Here is a 19410-nt window from a genome sequence, read left to right as displayed (position 1 = left end):
TCTAAGTCCGTAGCCATTCGATCTGGTGGAGCAACGCCCTAGAGCGAAGCCTATGTTGCCGGGAACGTAGAAATGACCATAACTTTCATACTGGTGCAGTTATTCGTTTTATACAATGGAAAAACAGTTCTATTTATTTTGTATTTTATGATTCGAGCGTTGCACTTCTAAGGCCCAAACTATTCTATCTGGTGGGGCAACGGCCAAGAGTCAAGCCTATGTCGCCCGGAACGTAGAAATGACCATAACTTTCACACTGGTTGCAATTATTCGTTTTATACAAAGGAAAAGCTGTTGTATTTATATTGTATTTTATGCTTCTGGCGTTGACTTCTAAGTCCCTAGCTGTACGATCTGGTGGAGCAGCGCCCTAGAGTGAAGCCTAGGTTGGCGGGAACGTAGAAATGACCGTTACCTTCACACAGGTTGCAGTTATTCATTCTATACGAGTGAAGAGCTGCTGTATTTTACTGTATTTTATGCTTCTGGCGTTGAATTCGAAGACCGTAGCTATTCGATGTGGTTGAATACGCCCTAGAGTGGAGCCTAGGTTGCCCGGACCGTAGAAATGACCATGTCCTTCACACCGGTTTCAATTATTTGTTTTTTGCGATGGAATAGCTGTTTTATTTATTTTGTATTTGGTGCTTCTGGCCTTGACTTCCTATGCCCTAACTATTCGATCTGGTGGAACAACTCCCTAGAGTGAGGCAGACGTTGCCCGGATCATAGAAATGACTATCACTTTCACGCTGGTTGCAATTATTTCTATTATACGATGGAAAAGCTGTTGGATTTTTATTGTATTTTATGCTTCAGGCGTTGACTTCTTAGGCCCTAACTATTCGATCTGGTGGAACAATGCCCTAGAGTGAAGCCTAGGTTGCCCGGCATGTAGAAATGACAATAACTTTCACACTGGTTGCAATTATTCGTTCTATACGATGGAAAAACTGTAGTATTTATATTATGTTTTATGCTTCTGGGGTTGACTTCTTAGGCCCTAACTATTCGATCTGGTTGAGTAACGCCCTAGAGTGAAGCCCAGGTTGCCCAAAATGTAGAAATGACCATTACCATCACACTGGTTGCAATTATTCATTTTATACGATGGAAAAACTGTTGTATTTTTATTGTACTTTATGCTCCGGGCATAGACTTCTAAGGCCCTGGCTATTCGATCTGGAGGAGCAACGCCCTTGAGTGAAGCCTAGGTTGCCCGGAACGTAGAAATGCCCCTAACTTTCAAACCAGTTTCAATTATCCGTTTTATACGGTGGAAAAACTGTTGTATTTATTTTGTATTTTATGCTTCTGGCGTTGACTTCTTAGGCCCTAACTATTCGATCTGGTGGATGAACGCCCTAGAGTGAAGCCTAGGTTGCCTGGCATGTAGAAATGACCATAACTTTCACACTGGTTGCAATTATTCGTTCTATACGATTTAAAAGCTGTTGTATTTATTGTGTGTTTTATACTTCTGGCGTTGACATCTTAGGCCCTAGCTATTCGATCTGGTGGTCCAACGCCCTAGAGTGAAGCCTAGGTTGCCCGGAATGTAGAAATGACCATAACTTTCACACTGTTTGCAGTTATTCATTCTATACGAGGGAAGAACTGTTATATTTTATTGTATTTTATGCTTCTGGCGTATGACTTCGAAGGCCCTAACTATTCGATCTGGTTGACCAACGCCCTAGAGTGTAGCCTAGGTTGCACGGAACGTAGATATGACCGTAATATTCAAACTGGTTCAATAATTCGTTTTATACGACGGAAAAACTGTTGTATTTATATTGTATTCTATTCTTCTGGCGTTGACTTCTAAGGCCGTAACTATTCGATCTGGTGTAGCAACGCTGTAGAGTGACGCCTAGGTTGCCCGGAACGTCGAAATGACCATAACTTTCACACTGGTTGCAGTTATTCATTCTATACGAGGGAAGAACTGTTATATTTTATTGTATTTCATGCTTCTGGCGTATGACTTCGAAGGCCCTAACTATTCGATCTGGTTGACCAACGCCCTAGAGTGAAGCCTAGGTTGCACGGAACGTAGAAAGGCCCATTACTTTCACACTGGTTGCAATTACTCATTTTATACGATGGAAGAACTGTTTTATTTATATTGTATTTTCTGCTTCTGTTGTTGACTTCTAAGGCCGTAGCTGTTCAGATGTGGTGCAGCAACGTCCTAGAGTGAAGCCGAGGTTGCCCGGAACGTAGAAATGACCCTAACTTTCAAACCAGTTTCAATTATCCGTTTTATACGATGGAAACACTGTTGTATTTATTTTGTATTTTATGCTTCTGGCGTTGACTTCTAAGGCCGTATCTATTGGATCTGGTGGGGTAACGCCCAAGAGTGAAGCCTAGGTTGCCCGGAACGTAGAAATGACCATTACCTTCACACTGGTTGCAATTACTACTGTTACACGATGCAAAAGCTGCTGTATCTATATTGTATTTTATGCTTCGGGCATTGACTCCTAAGGCCCTAACTATTCGATGTGGTGGAGCAACGCCCTAGAGCGAAATCTAGGTTGCCAGGAAGGTAGAAATGACCATATCGTTCACACTGGTTGCAATTATTCATGCTATACGATGGAAGAACTGTTGCATTTTTATTGTACTCTATGCTTCTGGCGTTGAATTCTTAGGCCCTAACTATTCGATCCCGGGGGCAGCGTCCAAGAGTGAAGCGTATGTTGCCCGAAACGTAGAAATGACCATTACATTCGCACTGGTTGCAATTATTCGTTTTATACGATGGAAAAGCTGTTGTCCTTATTTTGTATTTTATGCTTCTGGCGTTGGCTTCCAAGGCCCTAACTATTCGATCCAGTGGAGCAACGCCCTAGTGTGAAGCATAGGTTGCCCGGAACGTAGAAATGACCATACCTTTCACTCCGGTTGCAATTATTCGTTTTATACAATGGAAAAGCTGTTCTTTTTATTTGGTATTTTATGCTTCGGGCGTCGACTTCCAATGCCCTAACTATTCGATCTGGTGGAGCAACGCCCTAGAGTGAAGCCTAGGTTGCCCGGAACGTAGAAATTACCTTAACTTTCAAACTGGTTGCTATTATTCGTTTTATACGATGGAAAAACTGTTGCATTTATATTCTATTTTATGCTTCTGGCGCTGACTTCTCAGGCCCTAACCATTCGATCTGGCGGAGCAACGCCCTACAGTGAAGCCTAGGTTGCCCGGAACGTAGATATGACCATAACTTTCACAGTGGTTGCAATTATTCATGCTATACGGTAGAAATACTGTTGCATTTTTATTGTATTTTCTGCTTCTGGCTTTGACTTCTAAGGTCCTAGCTATTCGGTCTGGCGGGGCAACGCCCTAGAGTGAAGCCTAGGTTGCCCGAAACGTAGAAATGACTATCACTTTCACACTGGTTGCAATTATTCCTTTTATACGATTTACAAACTGTTGCATTTTTATTGTACTTTATGCTTCTGGCGTTGACTTCCAAGGCCCTACGTATTCGATCTGGTGGAGCAATGCCTCAGAGTTAAATCTAGGATGCCCGAAACGTCGAAATGATCATTACTTTCACACTGATTGCAATTATTCATTCTATATGATGGAAAAACTGTTCCATTTTTATTGTATTTTATGCTTCTGGCGTTGACTTCTTAGGCCCTAACTATTCGATCTGGTGGAACAACGCCCTAGAGTAAAGCCTGTGTTGCCCGGAACGTAGAAATGGCCTTTACTTTCACACTGGTTGCAATTATTCGTTTTATACGATGGAAAAACTGTTGTATCTAAATGGTATTTTATGCTTCTGGCGTTGACTTCTAAGGCTCTAACTATTCGATCTAGTGGAGCAACGCCCTAGAATGAAGCATAGGTTGCCCGGAACGTAGAAAAGACCATTGCCTTCACACTGGTTGCAATTATTCCTGTTTTACGATGGAAAAACTTTTGCATCTTTATTGTATTTTATGCTTCTGGCGTTGACTTCTAAGGCCCTAGCTATTCGATTTGGAGGAGCAACGCCCGAGAGTAGAGCCTAGGTTGCCCGGTACGTAGAAATGACCATTACTTTCACACTGTTTGCAAATATACATTATATACGATGGAAAATCTGTTGTATTTATGTTGTATTTAATGCTTCTGGCGTTGATTTCTAAGGCCCTAATTATTCGATCTGGTGGAGCAACGCCCTAGAGTGAAGCCTAGGTTGCCCGGAACGTAGAAATGGCCATTACATTCACACTGGTTGCAATTATTCGTCTTATACGATGGAAAAGCTGTTGTATTTATATCGTATTTTATGCTTCTGACGTTGACTTCTTAGGCCCTAACTATTCCATCTGGTGGAACTACGCCCTTGGGTGTAGCCTAGGTTGCGCAGAACGTAGCAATGACCATAACTTTCACACTGGTAGCAATTATTCGTTTTATACGATGGAAAAACTGTTCTATTTATTTTGTATTTTATGCTTCGGGCGTTGACTTCTAAGGCCCCAGCTATTCTATCTGTTCGAGCAACGCCCTAGAGTGAAGCCTAGGTTGCCCGGAACGTAGAAATGACCATAACTTCCACACTGGTTGCAATTATTCGTTTTATACGATGGAAAAGCTGTTGTATTTAAATCGTATTTTATGCTTCTGGCGTTGACTTCTTAGGCCCTAACTATTCCATCTGGTGGAACAACGCCCTAGGCTGAAGCGTAGGTTGCGCGGAACGTAGAAATGACCATAACTTTCACACTGGTAGCTATTATTCGTATTATACGATGGAAAAACTGTTATATTTATATTGTATTTGATGCTTCTGGCGTTGACTTCTTAGGCCCTAACTGTTCGACCAGGTGGAACAACGCCCTAGGGTGAAGCCTAGGTTGCCCGGAAAGTAGAAATGACCATAACATTCACACTGGTTGCAATTATTCGTTTTATACGATGGAAAAGCTGTGGCACCTTTATTGTATTTTATTCATCTGCGGTTGACTTCTAAGGCCGTAGCTATTAGATGTGGTGGAGCAACGCCCTAGAGTGACGCCTAGGTTGGCCGGAACGTAGATATGACCATTACTTTCACAATGTTTGCAATTATTCATGTTATACGATGGAAAAGCTTTTGTACTTATATTGTATTTTATTCTTCTGGCGTTGACTTCTTAGGCCCTAACTATTCGATCTGGTGGAAGAACGCCCTAGAGAGAAGACTTGGTTGCCCGGAACATGGAAATGACCATTACTTTCACACTGTTTGCAGATATTCCTGTTATACGATGGAAAAACTTTTGCACCTTTATTGTATTTTATGCTTCTGGCGTTGACTTCTAAGGCCCTAACTATTCGATTTGCAGGAGCAACGCCCGAGAGTCGAGCCTAGGTTGCCCGGTACGTAGAAATGACCATTACTTTCACACTGTTTGCAAATATACAATATACGATGGAAAATCTGTTGTATTTATGTTGTATTTTATGCTTCTGGCGTTGATTTCTTAGGCCCTAACTATTTGATCTTGTGGTGCACCGCCCTAGAGTGAAGCATAGGTTGCCCGGAACGTAGAAAAGACCATTGCCTTCACACTGGTTGCAATTATTCCTGTTTTACGATGGAAAAACTGTTGCATCTTTATTGTATTTTATGCTTCTGGCGTTGATTTCTAAGGCCCTAATTATTCGATCTGGTGGAGCAACGCCCTAGAGTGAAGCCTAGGTTGCCCGGAACGTAGAAATGACCATTACATTCACACTGGTTGCAATTATTCGTCTTATACGATGGAAAAGCTGTTGTATTTATATCGTATTTTATGCTTCTGACGTTGACTTCTTAGGCCCTAACTATTCCATCTGGTGGAACTACGCCCTTGGGTGTAGCCTAGGTTGCGCAGAACGTAGCAATGACCATAACTTTCACACTGGTAGCAATTATTCGTTTTATACGATGGAAAAACTGTTCTATTTATTTTGTATTTTATGCTTCGGGCGTTGACTTCTAAGGCCCCAGCTATTCTATCTGTTCGAGCAACGCCCTAGAGTGAAGCCTAGGTTGCCCGGAACGTAGAAATGACCATAACTTCCACACTGGTTGCAATTATTCGTTTTATACGATGGAAAAGCTGTTGTATTTAAATCGTATTTTATGCTTCTGGCGTTGACTTCTTAGGCCCTAACTATTCCATCTGGTGGAACAACGCCCTAGGCTGAAGCGTAGGTTGCGCGGAACGTAGAAATGACCATAACTTTCACACTGGTAGCTATTATTCGTATTATACGATGGAAAAACTGTTATATTTATATTGTATTTGATGCTTCTGGCGTTGACTTCTTAGGCCCTAACTGTTCGACCAGGTGGAACAACGCCCTAGGGTGAAGCCTAGGTTGCCCGGAAAGTAGAAATGACCATAACATTCACACTGGTTGCAATTATTCGTTTTATACGATGGAAAAGCTGTGGCACCTTTATTGTATTTTATTCATCTGCGGTTGACTTCTAAGGCCGTAGCTATTAGATGTGGTGGAGCAACGCCCTAGAGTGACGCCTAGGTTGGCCGGAACGTAGATATGACCATTACTTTCACAATGTTTGCAATTATTCATGTTATACGATGGAAAAGCTTTTGTACTTATATTGTATTTTATTCTTCTGGCGTTGACTTCTTAGGCCCTAACTATTCGATCTGGTGGAAGAACGCCCTAGAGAGAAGACTTGGTTGCCCGGAACATGGAAATGACCATTACTTTCACACTGTTTGCAGATATTCCTGTTATACGATGGAAAAACTTTTGCACCTTTATTGTATTTTATGCTTCTGGCGTTGACTTCTAAGGCCCTAACTATTCGATTTGCAGGAGCAACGCCCGAGAGTCGAGCCTAGGTTGCCCGGTACGTAGAAATGACCATTACTTTCACACTGTTTGCAAATATACAATATACGATGGAAAATCTGTTGTATTTATGTTGTATTTTATGCTTCTGGCGTTGATTTCTTAGGCCCTAACTATTTGATCTTGTGGTGCACCGCCCTAGAGTGAAGCATAGGTTGCCCGGAACGTAGAAAAGACCATTGCCTTCACACTGGTTGCAATTATTCCTGTTTTACGATGGAAAAACTGTTGCATCTTTATTGTATTTTATGCTTCTGGCGTTGATTTCTAAGGCCCTAATTATTCGATCTGGTGGAGCAACGCCCTAGAGTGAAGCCTAGGTTGCCCGGAACGTAGAAATGACCATTACATTCACACTGGTTGCAATTATTCGTCTTTTACGATGGAAAAGCTGTTGTATTTATATCGTATTTTATGCTTCTGACGTTGACTTCTTAGGCCCTAACTATTCCACCTGGTGGAACAACGCCCTTGGGTGTAGCCTAGGTTGCGCAGAACGTAGCAATGACCATAACTTTCACACTGGTAGCAATTATTCGTTTTATACGATGGAAAAACTGTTCTATTTATTTTGTATTTTATGCTTCGGGCGTTGACTTCTAAGGCCCCAGCTATTCTATCTGTTCGAGCAACGCCCTAGAGTGAAGCCTAGGTTGCCCGGAACGTAGAAATGACCATAACTTCCTCACTGGCTGCAATTATTCGTTTTATACGATGGAAAAGCTGTTGTATTTATATCGTATTTTATGCTTCTGGCGTTGACTTCTTAGGCCCTAACTATTCCATCTGGTGGAACAACGCCCTAGGGTGAAACGTAGGTTGCGCGGAACGTAGAAATGACCATAACTTTCACACTGTTAGCAATTATTCGTATTATACGATGGAAAAGCTGTTGTATTTATATCGTATTTTATGCTCTGGCGTTGACATCTAAGGACCTAACCATTCGATCTGGTGGAAGAACGCCCTAGAGTGAAGACTTAGTTGCCCGGAACATGGAAATGACCATTACTTTCACACTGTTTGCAGATATTCCTGTTATACGATGGAAAAACTTTTGCACCTTTATTGTATTTTATGCTTCTGGCGTTGACTTCTAAGGCCCTAACTATTCGATTTGCAGGAGCAACGCCCGAGAGTGGAGCCTAGGTTGCCCGGTACGTAGAAATGACCATTACTTTCACACTGTTTGCAAATATACATTATATACGGTGGAAAATCTGTTTATTTATATCGTATTTTATGCTTCTGGCGTTGACTTCTAAGGCCCTAGCTATTCGATTTGGTGGAGCAACTCCCGAGAGTGGAGCCTAGGTTGCCCGGTACGTAGAAATGACCATTACTTTCACACTGTTTGCAAATATACATTATATACGGTGGAAAATCTGTTTATTTATGTTGTACTTTATGCTTCTGGCGTTGACTTCTTAGCCCTAACTATTTGATCTGGTGGTGCACCGCCCAAAAGTGAAGTCTAGGTTGCCCGGAATGTAGAAAAGACCATTACCTTCACACGGGTTGCAATTATTCCTGTTTTACGATGGAAACACTGTTGCATCTTTATTGTATTTCATGCTTCTGGCGTTGATTTCTAAGGCCCTAATTATTCGATCTGGTGGAGCAACGCCCTAGAGTGAAGCCTAGGTTGCCCGGAACGTAGAAATGACCATTACATTCACACTGGTTGCAATTATTCGTCTTATACGATGGAAAAGCTGTTGTATTTATATCGTATTTTATGCTTCTGACGTTGCCTTCTTAGGCCCTAACTATTCCACCTGGTGGAACAACGCCCTTGGGTGTAGCCTAGGTTGCGCAGAACGTAGCAATGACCATAACTTTCACACTGGTAGCAATTATTCGTTTTATACGATGGAAAAACTGTTCTATATATTTTGTATTTTATGCTTCGGGCGTTGACTTCTACGGCCCTAGCTATTCTATCTGGTCGAGCAACGCCCTAGAGTGAAGCCTAGGTTGCCCGGAACGTAGAAATGACCAAAACTTTCACACTGGATGCAATTATTCGTTTTATACGATGGAAAAGCTGTTGTATTAATATCGTATTTTAGCTTCTGGCGTTGACTTCTTAGGCCCTAACTATTCCATCTGGTGGAACAACGCCCTAGGGTGAAGCCTAGGTTGCGCGGAACGTAGAAATGACCATAACTTTCACACTGGTAGCAATTATTCGTTTTATACGATGGAAAAACTGTTTTATTTATTTTGTATTTTATGCTTCTGGCGTTGACTTCTAATGCCCTATCTATTCGATCTGGTGGACCAACGCCCTAGAGTGAAGCCTAGGTTGCCCGGAAAGTAGAAATGATCATAACATTCACACTGGTTGCAATTATTCGTTTTATACGATGGAAAAGCTGTGGCACCTTTATTGTATTTTATTCATCTGCGGTTGACTTCTAAGGCCGTAGCTATTAGATGTGGTGGAGCAACGCCCTAGAGTGACGCCTAGGTTGGCCGGAACGTAGAAATGACCATTACTTTCACAATGTTTGCAATTATTCATGTTATACGATGGAAAAGCTTTTGTACTTATATTGTATTTTATTCTTCTGGCGTTGACTTCTTAGGCCCTAACTATTCGATCTGGTGGAAGAACGCCCTAGAGTGAAGACTTGGTTGCCCGGAACATGGAAATGACCATTACTTTCACACTGTTTGCAGATATTCCTGTTATACGATGGAAAAACTTTTGCACCTTTATTGTATTTTATGCTTCTGGCGTTGACTTCTAAGGCCCTAACTATTCGATTTGCAGGAGCAACGCCCGAGAGTGGAGCCTAGGTTGCCCGGTACGTAGAAATGACCATTACTTTCACACTGTTTGCAAATATACAATATACGATGGAAAATCTGTTGTATTTATGTTGTATTTTATGCTTCTGGCGTTGACTTCTTAGTCCCTAACTATTGCATCTGGTGGAACAACGCCCGAGGGTGAAGCCTAGGTTGCCTGGAACGTAGAAATGACCATCACTTTCACACGGGTTGCAATTATTCCTGTTATAGGATGGAAAGACTGTTGTATTTTTATTGTATTTTATACTTCAGGCGTTGACTTCTAAGGCCCTAGCTATTCGATCTGGTCGAGCAACGCCCTAGAGTGAAGCCTAGGTTGCACGGAACGTAGAAATGACCATAACTTCCACACTGGTTGCAATTATTCGTTTTATACGATGGAAAAGCTGTTGTATTTATATCGTATTTCATGCTTCTGGCGTTGACTTCTAAGGACCTAACTATTCGATCTGGTGGAGAAACGCCCTAGAGTGAAGCCTAGGTTGCGCGGAACGTAGAAATGACCATAACTTTCACACTGGTAGCAATTATTCGTTTTATACGATGGAAAAACTGTTCTATTTATTTTGTATTTTATGCTTCGGGCGTTGACTTCTAAGGCCCCAGCTATTCTATCTGTTCGAGCAACGCCCTAGAGTGAAGCCTAGGTTGCCCGGAACGTAGAAATGACCATAACTTCCACACTGGTTGCAATTATTCGTTTTATACGATGGAAAAGCTGTTGTATTTATATCGTATTTTATGCTTCTGGCGTTGACTTCTTAGGCCCTAACTATTCCATCTGGTGGAACAACGCCCTAGGGTGAAACGTAGGTTGCGCGGAACGTAGAAATGACCATAACTTTCACACTGGTAGCAATTATTCGTATTATACGATGGAAAAACTGTTATATTTATATTGTATTTGATGCTTCTGGCGTTGACTTCTTAGGCCCTCACTGTTCGATCAGGTGGAACAATGCCCTAGGGTTAAGCCTAGGTTGCCCGGAAAGTAGAAATGACCATAACATTCACACTGGTTGCAATTATTCGTTTTATACGATGGAAAAGCTGTGGCACCTTTATTGTATTTTATTCATCTGCGGTTGACTTCTAAGGCCGTAGCTATTAGATGTGGTGGAGCAACGCCCTAGAGTGACGCCTAGGTTGGCCGGAACGTAGAAATGACCATTACTTTCACAATGTTTGCAATTATTCATGTTATACGATGGAAAAGCTTTTGTACTTATATTGTATTTTATTCTTCTGGCGTTGACTTCTTAGGCCCTAACTATTCGATCTGGTGGAAGAACGCCCTAGAGTGAAGACTTGGTTGCCCGGAACATGGAAATGACCATTACTTTCACACTGTTTGCAGATATTCCTGTTATACGATGGAAAAACTTTTGCACCTTTATTGTATTTTATGCTTCTGGCGTTGACTTCTAAGGCCCTAACTATTCGATTTGCAGGAGCAACGCCCGAGAGTGGAGCCTAGGTTGCCCGGTACGTAGAAATGACCATTACTTTCACACTGTTTGCAAATATACAATATACGATGGAAAATCTGTTGTATTTATGTTGTATTTTATGCTTCTGGCGTTGACTTCTTAGGCCCTAACTATTTGATCTGGTGGTACACCGCCCAGGAGTGAAGCCTAGGTTGCCCGGAACGTAGAAAAGACCATTACATTCACACTGGTTGCAATTATTCCTGTTCTACGATGGAAAAACTGTTGCATCTTTATTGTATTTTATGCTTCCGGCGTTGATTTCTAAGGCCCTAATTATTCGATCTGGTGGAGCAACGCCCTAGGGTGAAGCCAAGGTTGCCCGGAACGTAGAAATGACCATTACATTCACACTGGTTGCAATTATTCGTATTATACGATGGAAAAGCTGTTGTATTTATATCGTATTTTATGCTTCTGACGTTGACTTCTTAGGCCCTAACTATTCCATCTGGTGGAACAACGCCCTTGGGTGAAGCCTAGGTTGCGCGGAACGTAGCAATGACCATAACTTTCACACTGGTAGCAATTATTCGTTTTACACGATGGAAAAACTGTTCTATTTATTTTGTATTTTATGCTTCTGGCGTTGACTTCTAATGCCCTATCTATTCGATCTGGTGGACCAACGCCCTAGAGTGAAGCCTAGGTTGCCCGGAAAGTAGAAATGACCATAACTTTCATCCTGCTTGCAATTATTCGTTTTATATGATGGAAAAACTGTTGTATTTATATAGTGTTTTATGCTTCTGGCGTTGACTTCTTAGTCCCTAACTATTGCATCTGGTGGAACAACGCCCGAGGGTGAAGCCTAGGTTGCCTGGAACGTAGAAATGACCATCACTTTCACACGGGTTGCAATTATTCCTGTTATAGGATGGAAAGACTGTTGTATTTTTATTGTATTTTATACTTCAGGCGTTGACTTCTAAGGCCCTAGCTATTCGATCTGGTCGAGCAACGCCCTAGAGTGAAGCCTAGGTTGCACGGAACGTTAAAATGACCATAACTTCCACACTGGTTGCAATTATTCGTTTTATACGATGGAAAAGCTGTTGTATTTATATCGTATTTCATGCTTCTGGCGTTGACTTCTAAGGACCTAACCATTCGATCTGGTGGAGAAACGCCCTAGAGTGAAGCCTAGGTTGCGCGGAACGTAGAAATGACCATAACGTCCACACTGGCAGCAATTATTCGTTTTATACGACGGAAAAACTGTTTTATTTATTTTGTGTTTTATGCTTCTGGCGTTGACTTCCAAGGCCCTAACTATTCGATCTGGTGGAGCAACGCCCTAGAGTGAAGCCTAGGTTGCCCGGATAGTGGAAATGACCATAACTTTCATCCTGGTTGCAATTATTCGTTTTATATGATGGGAAAACTGTTGTATTTATATAGTGTTTTATGCTTCTGGCGTTGACTTCTTAGTCCCTAACTATTCCATCTGGTGGAACAACGCCCTAGTGTGAAGCCTAGGTTACCTGGAACGTAGAAATGAACGTCACTTTCACACGGGTTGCAATTATTCCTGTTATAGGATGGAAAGACTGTTGTATTTTTATTGTATTTTATACTTCAGGCGCTGACTTCTAAGGCCCTAGCTATTCGATCTGGTCGAGCAACGCCCTAGAGTGAAGCCTAGGTTGCCCGGAACGTAGAAATGACCATAACTTACACACCGGTTGCAATTATTCGTTTTATACGATGGAAAAGCTGTTGTATTTATATCGTATTTTATGCATCTGGCGTTGACTTCTAAGGACCTAACTATTCGATCTGGTGGAACAACGCCCTAGGGTGAAGCCTCGGTTGCCCGGAACTTAGAAATGACCATTACTTTCACACTGTTTGCAATTATTCATTTTATACGGTGGAAAAGCTGTTGTATTTATATTGTATTTTATGCTTCGGGCGCTGACTTCTAAGACCCTAGCTATTCCATCTGGTGGAGCAACACCCTAGCGTGAAGCCTAGGTTGCCCGGAACGTAGAACATACCATTACTTTCACACTGTTTGCAATTATTCCTGTTATACGATTAAAAAACTGTTGCATCTTTATTGCATTTTATGCTTCTGGCGCTGACTTCTAAGGCCCTAACTATTCGATCTGGTGGAGCAACGCCCTAGAGTGAAGCCTAGGTTGCTCGGAACGTAGAAATGACCATTACCTTCACACTGTTTGCAATTATTCGTATTATACGATGGAAAAACTGTTATATTTATATTGTATTTGATGCTTCTGGCGTTGACTTCTTAGGCCCTAACTGTTCGATCAGGTTGAACAGCGCCCTAGGGTGAAGCCTAGGTTGCCCGGAAAGTAGAAATGACCATAACTTTCACACTGGTTGCAATTATTCGTTTTATACGATGGAAAAGCTGTGGAACCTTTATTGTATTTTATTCATCTGCGGTTGACTTCTAAGGCCGTAGCTATTAGATGTGGTGGAGCAACGCCCTAGAGTGACGCCTAGGTTGCCCGGTACGTAGAAATGACCATTACTTTCACACTGTTTGCAAATATACATTATATACGATGGAAAATCTGTTGTATTTATGTTGTATTTTATGCTTCTGGCGTTGCCTTCTTAGGCCCTAACTATTTGATCTGGTGGTGCACCGCCCAGGAGTGAAGCCTAGGTTGCCCGGAACGTAGAAATGACCATTACATTCACACTGGTTGCAATTATTCGTCTTATACGATGGAAAAGCTGTTGTATTTATATCGTATTTTATGCTTCTGACGTTGACTTCTTAGGCCCTAACTATTCCATCTGGTGGAACAACGCCCTTGGGTGTAGCCTAGGTTGCGCAGAACGTAGCAATGACCATAACTTTCACACTGGTAGCAATTATTCGTTTTATACGATGGAAAAACTGTTCTATTTATTTTGTATTTTATGCTTCGGGCGTTGACTTCTAAGGCCCCAGCTATTCTATCTGTTCGAGCAACGCCCTTGAGTGAAGCCTAGGTTGCCCGGAACGTAGAAATGACCATAACTTCCACACTGGTTGCAATTATTCGTTTTATACGATGGAAAAGCTGTTGTATTTATATCGTATTTTATGCTTCTGGCGTTGACTTCTTAGGCCCTAACTATTCCATCTAGTGGAACAACGCCCTAGGGTGAAGCCTAGGTTGCGCGGAACGTAGAAATGATCATAACTTTCACACTGGTAGCAATTATTTGTTTTATACGATGGAAAAACTGTTTTATTTATTTTGTATTTTATGCTTCTGGCGTTGACTTCTAATGCCCTATCTATTCGATCTGGTGGAGCAACGCCCTAGAGTGAAGCCTAGGTTGCCCGGAAAGTAGAAATGACCATAACTTTCATCCTGCTTGCAATTATTCGTTTTATATGATGGAAAAGCTGTTGTATTTATATCGTATTTTATGCTTCTGGCGTTGACTTCTTAGGCCCTAACTATTCCATCTGGTGGAACAACGCCCTAGGGTGAAACGTAGGTTGCGCGGAACGTAGAAATGACCATAACTTTCACACTGGTAGCAATTATTCGTATTATACGATGGAAAAACTGTTATATTTATATTGTATTTGATGCTTCTGGCGTTGACTTCTTAGGCCCTCACTGTTCGATCAGGTGGAACAACTCCCTAGGGTTAAGCCTAGGTTGCCCGGAAAGTAGAAATGACCATAACATTCACACTGGTTGCAATTATTCGTTTTATACGATGGAAAAGCTGTGGCACCTTTATTGTATTTTATTCATCTGCGGTTGACTTCTAAGGCCCTAGCTATTAGATGTGGTGGAGCAACGCCCTAGAGTGACGCCTAGGTTGGCCGGAACGTAGAAATGACCATTACTTTCACAATGTTTGCAATTATTCATGTTATACGATGGAAAAGCTTTTGTACTTATATTGTATTTTATTCTTCTGGCGTTGACTTCTTAGGCCCTAACTATTCGATCTGGTGGAAGAACGCCCTAGAGTGAAGACTTGGTTGCCCGGAACATGGAAATGACCATTACTTTCACACTGTTTGCAGATATTCCTGTTATACGATGGAAAAACTGTTGTATTTTTATTGCATTTTATGCTTCGGGCGTTGACTTCTAAGGCCCTAACTATTCAATCTGTTGGAGCAGCGCCCTAGAGTGAAGCCTAGGTTGCTCGGAATGTAGAAATTACCATAACTTTCACACTGGTTGCAATTATTCGTTTTATACGATGGAAAAACTGTTGTATTTATATTGCATTTAATGCTTCTGGCGTTCACTTCTTAGGCCCTAACTATTCGATCTGGTGGAACAACGCCCTAGGGTGAAGCCTAGGTTGCCCGGAACGTAGAAATGACCATAACTTTTACACTGGTAGCAATTATTCGTTTTATACGATGGAAAAACTGTTGTATTTATATTGTATTTTATGCTTCGGGCGTTGACTTCTAAGGCCCTAACTGTTTCATCTGGTGGAGCAACTCCCTAGGGTGTAGCCTAGGTTGCCCGGAAGGTAGAAATGACCATAAGTTTCATACTGGTTGCAATTACTCGTTTTATATGATGGAAAAACTGTTGTATTTATATTGTATTTTGTGCTTCTGGCGTTCACTTCTTAGGCCCTAACTATTCGATCTGGTTGAACAACGGCCTAAGGTGAAGCCTAGGTTGCCCGCAACGTAGAAATGGCCATAACTTTTACACTGGTAGCAATTATTCGTTTTATACAATGGAAAAACTGTTCTATTTATTTTGTATTTAATGCTTCGGGCACTGGCTTCTAAGGCCCTAACTGTTTGATCTGGTGGAGCAACGCCCTAGAGTGATGCCTAGGTTGCCTGGAACGTAGAAATGACCATAACTTTCACACCGGTTGCTATTATTCGTTTTATACGATGGAAAAACTGTTGTATTTCTATTGTATTTTATGCTTCGGGCGTTGACTTCTTAGGCCCTAACTCTTCGATCTGGTGTAGCAACGCCCGACAGTGAAGCCTAGGTTGCTCGGAATGTGGAAATGACCATAACCTTCACACAGGTTGCAATTATTCGTTTTATACTGTGTAAAGGCTGTTGTATTTATTTTGTATTTTATTCTTCTGGTGTTGACTTCTAAGGCCCTAGCTATTCGATCTAGTGGAGCAACGCCCTAGAGTGAAGCCTAGGTTGCCCGGAACGCAGAAATGACCATTACTTGCACAGTGTTTGCAGTTATTCATTTTATACGATGGAAAAGCTGTTGTATTTATATTGTATTTTATGCTCCTGGCGTTGACTTCTAAGGCCGTAGCTATTAGACGTGGTGGAGCAACGCCCTAGAGTGACGCCTAGGTTGCCCGGAACGTAGAACATACCATTACCTTCACACTGGTTGCATTTATTCCTGTTATACGATGGAAAAACTGTTGCACCTTTATTGTATTTTATGCTTCTGGCGTTGACTTCATAGGCCCTAACTACTCGATCTGGTGGAGCAATGCCTCAGAGTTAAGTCTAGGATGCCCGAAACGCCGAAATGATCATTACTTTCACACTGTTTGCAATTATTCCTTTTATACGATGGAAAAGCTGCTGTATTTATATCGTATTTTATGCTTCTGGCGTTGACTTCTAAGGACCTAACTATTCGATCTGGTGCAGCAACGCCCTAGAGTGAAGCCTAGGTTGCTCGGAATGTAGAAATGACCATAACTTTCACACTGGTTGCAATTATTCGTTTTATACGATGGAAAAGCTGTTGTATTTATATTGCATTTTATGCTTCTGCCGTTCACTTCTTGGGCCCTAACTATTCGATCTGGTGGAACACCGCCCTAGGGTGAAGCCTAGGTTGCCCGGAACGTAGAAATGACCATAACATTTACACTGGTAGCAATTATTCGTTTTATACAATGGAAAAACTGTTCTTTTTATTTTGTATTTTATGCTTCGGGCGTTGACTTCTAAGGCCCTAACTGTTTGATCTGGTGGGGCAACGCCCTAGAGTTAAGCCTAGGTTTCCCGGAACGTAGAAATGACCATCACTATCAAACTAGTTGCAATTAATCCTGTTATACGATGGAAAAACTGTTGTATTTTTATTGCATTTTATGCTTCGGGCGTTGACTTCTAAGGCCCTAACAATTCAATCTGTTGGAGCAACGCCCTAGAGTGAAGCCTAGGTTGCTCGGAATGTAGAAATGACCATAACTTTCACACTGGCTGCAATTATTCGTTTTATATGATGGAAAAACTGTTGTATTTATATAGGATTTTATGCTTCTGGCGTTCACTTCTTAGGCCCTAGCAATTCGATCTGGTGGAACAGCGCCATAGGGTGATGCCTAGGTTGCCCGGAACGTAGAAATGACCATAACTTTTACACTGGTAGTAATTACTCGTTTTATACAGTGGAAAAACTGTTCTATTTATTTTGTATTTTATGCTTCGGGCGTTGACTTCTAAGGCCCTAACTGTTTCATCTGGTGGAGCAACGCCCTAGGGTGAAGCCTAGGTTGCCCGGAACGTAGAAATGACCATTACTTTCACACTGTTTGCAATTATTCCTTTTATACGATGGAAAAGCTGTTGTATTTATATCGAATTTTATGCTTTAGGCGTAGGCTCCTAAGCCCGTAGCTATTCGATATGGTGGAGCACCGCCCTAGAGTGAAGCCTAGGCTGCTCGGAACGCAGAAATGACCACTACTTTCACACAGTTTGCAATTATTTATTTAATACGATGGAAAAGCTGTTGTATTTATATCGTATTTTATGCTACGGGCGTTGACTTCTTAGGCCCTAACACTTCGATCTGGTGGAGCAACGCCCTACAGTGAAGCCTAGGTTGCCCGGAACGTAGATATGACCATAACCTTCACACAGGTTGCAATTATTCGTTTTATACGGTGTAAAGGCTGTTGTATTTATTTTGTATTTTATTCTTCTGGTGTTGAATTCTTAGGCCCGAACCTTTCGATCTGGTGGAAGAACGCCGTAGAGTGAAGCCTAGGTTACCCGGAACGCAGAAATGACCATTACTTTCACACTGTTTGCAATTATTCCTGTTATACGATGAAAAGACCGTTGTATTTTTATTGTATTTTATGCTTCAGGCGTAGGCTTCTAAGGCCGTAGCTATTCGATATGGTGGAGCACCGCCCTAGAGTGAAGCCTAGGTTGCTCGGAATATAGAAATGACCATAACTTTCACACTGGTTGCAATTATTCGTTTTCTACGATGGAAAAACTGTTGTATTTATATTGTATTCTATGCTTCTGGCGTTCACTTCTTAGGGCCTAACTATTCGATCTGATGGAACAATGCCCTATGGTGAAGCCTAGGTTGCCCGGAACGTAGAAATGACCGTAACTTTTACACTGGTAGCAATTATTCGTTTTATACAATGGAAAAACTGTTCTATTTATTTTGTATTTTATGCTTCGGGCGTTGACTTCTTTGGCCCTAACAATTCGATCTGGTGGAGCAACGCCCTAGAGTGAAGCCTAGGTTCCCTGGAACGTACAAATGACCATCACCTTCACACGGGTTGCAATTATTGATGTTATAGGATTGAAAGACTGTTGTATTTTTATTGCATTTTATGCTTCTGGCGTTCACTTCTTAGGCCCTGACTATTCGACCTGGTGGAACAACGCCCTAGGGCGAAGCCTAGGTTGCCCGGAACGTAGAAATGACCATAACTTTTACACTGGTAGCAATTATTCGTTTTATACAATGGAAAATCTGTTCTATTTAATTTGTATTTTATACTTGGGGCGTTAACTTCTAAGGCCCTAACTGTTTGATCTGGTGGAGCAACGCCCTAGAGTGAAGCCTAGGTTGCCCGGAACGTAGAAATGACAATTACATTCACACTGTTTGCAATTATTCCTTTTATACGATGCAAAAGCTTTTTTATTTATATCGTATTTTATGCTTCTGGCGTTGACTTCTAAGGACCTAACTAATCGATCTGGTGGAGCAACGCCCTAGAGTGAAGCCTAGGTTGCCCGGAACGTAGAAATGACAATCACTTTCAAACTGTTTGCAATTAATCCTGTTATACGATGGAAAAACTGTTGTATTTTTATTGCATTTTATGCTTCTGGCGTTCACTTCTTAGGGCCTAACTATTCGATCTGATGGAACAATGCCCTAGGGTGAAGCCTAGGTTGCCCGGAACGTAGAAATGACCATAACTTTTACACTGGTAGCAATTATTCGTTTTATACAATGGAAAAACTGTTCTATTTATTTTGTATTTTATGCTTCGGGCGTTGACTTCTT

The sequence above is a fragment of the Calliopsis andreniformis genome, unplaced genomic scaffold (genome assembly GCF_051401765.1).
Source record: "Calliopsis andreniformis isolate RMS-2024a unplaced genomic scaffold, iyCalAndr_principal scaffold0015, whole genome shotgun sequence".
In the NCBI taxonomy this organism is placed as follows: domain Eukaryota; kingdom Metazoa; phylum Arthropoda; class Insecta; order Hymenoptera; family Andrenidae; genus Calliopsis; species Calliopsis andreniformis.
Note: the sequence above shows the minus strand (reverse complement) of the source record.